Below are 3,363 nucleotides of genomic sequence, written 5' to 3' on the forward strand. Positions count from 1 at the left end.
ACTCCAGCCTGGGTGACAGAGTGAGACTCCAACTCAAAAAAAAAAAAAAAAACAACAAAAAAAACTGCATTAATGTACAAATCTGAAAATATTTAGCAATGATCAATATCTGCCAAAGTAGATTAAATTTATCAGTATATCAATTTTGACATTTATTGTAGACCTTACTATTCAAGTAGTAGAAGTTAAATTTTTATCACAAAAAATTGAAAATAATCTGACAGCTTCTACTAAGATAATGAGCTGTGAAATTTATTCCCCTCTACCTTTTTTTTTGAGTCAGAATCTCACTCTGTCACCCATGCTAGAGTGGAGTAGCATGCTCATGGCCAGTGTAGCCTTGACTTGCTGGGCTCAGGTGATCCTTCAACTTCAGCCTTCCATGTAGCTGGAACTACAGGCATGCTCCACCATGCCTGACTAATTTTTGATTTATTGTAGAGATGAGGTCTCACCATGTTGCACAAGCTGGTCTCAAACCCATGAGCTCAGGCGATTCTGTCGTCTCCGCCTCCTAAAGTGCTGGGGTTACAAGCTAGAGCCACCGAGCCTGGCGTTTATTCCCTTTTTTGCTTTGAAAATATACTCCCGGGTTGCTGAGGGCAATTCCAACTTCATGCAAATATATTAACTGTGATTCTTCAGTTGTTATCTACTGTCTGCTTGATGATCACGTCTCTTCTTATCTGACCCCAACCAATTAAATGCCAGTGTTTCTCAACTCTTGGACTAAGGGCAGTTTTTTTCTCCTACTTCTATGCACATAGGGTTAGTGAGAACTATTTTACCCAAATCAGTTTTGGTTGGACTGACTCTTGCTTCTGTAGACAGGGGTTCTATGTTTAGTTTACCATGAGAATTTCATTCTTGGACAACTTTTGTACCTTTGCTACCTTTGTGTCTCCTGTATATACACCTAGACGCACTCTAAGCAGGACACAGGAAATTTCCAGTTCTGTGAAGATCTCAGGTAAAACTCCCGCAGTACCAGGCACCTGCCCTACCATTCTTGTCAGCTCAGCACAATGTTGGGTCACTTTTTGTTTGAATTCCAATAAAACTTCCTGGAGCAGTATATTGCAGATCATTGTGTTCTTCAAAAAGTGATACAATGGCCGGGCACAGTGGCTCAAGCCTGTAATCCCAACACTTTGGGAGGCCGAGGAGAGAGGATTGCCTAGGCTCAGAGGTTCAAGAACAGCCTGGGCAACTTGGTGAGACCTCATTTCTACAATAAATAAAAAAAAAATAAGTGGGTGTGGTAGCGGACACGTGTAGTTCCAGCTACTTGGAAGGCCGAGGCAGAAGGATCACCTGAGCTCAGCAGGTTGAGGCTGAGGTGGCCGTGAGCATGCCACTGCACTCCAGCCTGGGCAACAGAGTAAGACTCCAACTCAAAACAAAACAAATAAGTGATATGTTGGAACATATGTTGGAAAAGATTGTTTCACACATGAGTTTTCCTTCACTATCTTTGGGAACAGTAGCAGGTCTCACCTCTTGGCCCACATTTAATACTCCTTTTAAAATACGACCACCAGCTATGTTCTCTTTAAGATCATCAGCCTAATAACCAGGTTGGTTAACTACAAATGACCTAGACACACTAAGTCAGGATTCTGAAGTAAAATCTCTTAGAGGTACTGGAATTTTCTTTACACTCACAGACAACTTCAATGTTGTATTTCAGCTGAGCAGAAATTAGAATAATAGGAGCCCCTTCTGCCTGTGTACCTTGTACAAATGCAAGGATCTGTTCATACTGTTCCTAAGCCTGACTTTCTTTTACCAGATCAAATTAATTTTGTAGACTCAAAATATGTTTCAGTTTCATAATTTATTTGGCAACCAGGTGTTTAGAAGTCTGAGGCTGAGAACAAGGTTCATTACCAGCTACCAACAGAAAAGCTGCATCCATCACTGCTGACAGTTCAGCATGGTAGCCATCAAAATGCCATGGCCAGGACAGTCAACAAAGAAAACATGTCTGACTAGTGTGAAGTTTCCATTAGTCCTTGGAGTGTCTTCAGGAAGGTTATGGTGTACTCCTTTCATAGGATCTATAACATTTTGGCCAAGGACAACGCAAGTCATCAAATTGATAAATCTTGGCATTAGCCTGTCCACACTTGATGGTAATACTTCCTTACAGTTCATTTGTGAACTTGACAGTGTGAACATCAGAAATCACTTTTACAGCTGTGGATTTTCCATGAGGAACATGACCAATTGTGTCTATGTTAATTGTGGCTGGTCTGCTGATAACCTTGTGTGAAAGTGGAGTCAACTTGGTAACATTCTTATGCATAGCATGGCATCTGTAGCCCTATTGGCGTGCCGCGAGGGAGAGGTAATGCTGAGACTGGCAGCCTAATTTACTTAGGTTAGTACGTTGTCTTGGCCTGTCCCCTGTGGAGATGTGGCGGGTATGAGGTACCCAGAGCCCAGAGTGTGGGTTCCATTTTAACAGTTTTTAAGTATGCAGTTCAGTGACATTAAGTGTATTCACATTGTCAGGCAACCATTGCCATCATTTATCTCCAGAAATTTTTTCATCTTCTCAAACTGAAACTCTGTACCCGTTAAGCAATAACCTCCCTCCCATCCCCCATGCTCTGGAAGCCACCACTCTCCTTTGTCTCTATAAATTTGACTGCTCTAGGTACCTCATATAAGTGAAATCATAGGATGTCTTGTTTTGCTTAGTGGTAATGCAATGTCATCAAAGTTCACATACCATAATGTACATGTGTCAGAAGTCTCTTCCATTTTTAAGGCTGAATAATTATCCATAATCTGTTGTATTATTATTATTATTTTTTGAGTCAGTGTTTCACTTTGTTGCCCAGGGTGGAGTGTAGTGGCAGGAGCGCGGCTCAACTTCCTGAGTGAGCTCAGGTGATCCTTCACTTCAGCTTCCCGAGTAGCAGGGACTACAGGAGTGGGCCAAACATGCCTGGCTAAGTTTTTTATTTTTTGTAGAGACGAGGTTTTGTTATGTTGCCTGGGCTGGTCTCAAACTCCTGGCCTCACACAATCCTCCTACCTTGGCCCTCCAAAGTGCTGGCAGGCATGAGCCACCATACCCAGACCATAGTATGTATGTACCACGTTCTGTTTGTCTGTTGAGGGGCACTTGGGTTGCTTCCACCTTTTGGCTATTGTGAGTAATGCTGCTGTAATTATGGGTTTACAATGATCTGTCTGAGTCCCTGTTTCCATTTCTTTTGGGCATGTACTGAGGAGTGGAATGGCTAGATCATATGGTAATTACATTTTTCATTGTTGAGGAATCTCTATACTGTTTCCTTTTTTTTTTTTTTGTTGGAGTCTCACTCTGTTGCCCAGACTGGAGTGCAGTGG

General features: G+C 42.0%; 1 pseudogene; it reads right to left on the reverse strand.

Annotated features, from left to right (window-relative positions):
• Positions 1 to 641: 641 nt before the first annotated feature.
• Positions 642 to 2,308, reverse strand: LOC103258980 (annotated as a pseudogene).
• Positions 2,309 to 3,363: the final 1,055 nt, after the last annotated feature.

Source organism: Carlito syrichta, unplaced genomic scaffold, assembly GCF_000164805.1.
Source record: "Carlito syrichta isolate Samal-C Ts95f unplaced genomic scaffold, Tarsius_syrichta-2.0.1 Scaffold302430, whole genome shotgun sequence".
NCBI classification, from domain to species: Eukaryota; Metazoa; Chordata; class Mammalia; order Primates; family Tarsiidae; genus Carlito; species Carlito syrichta.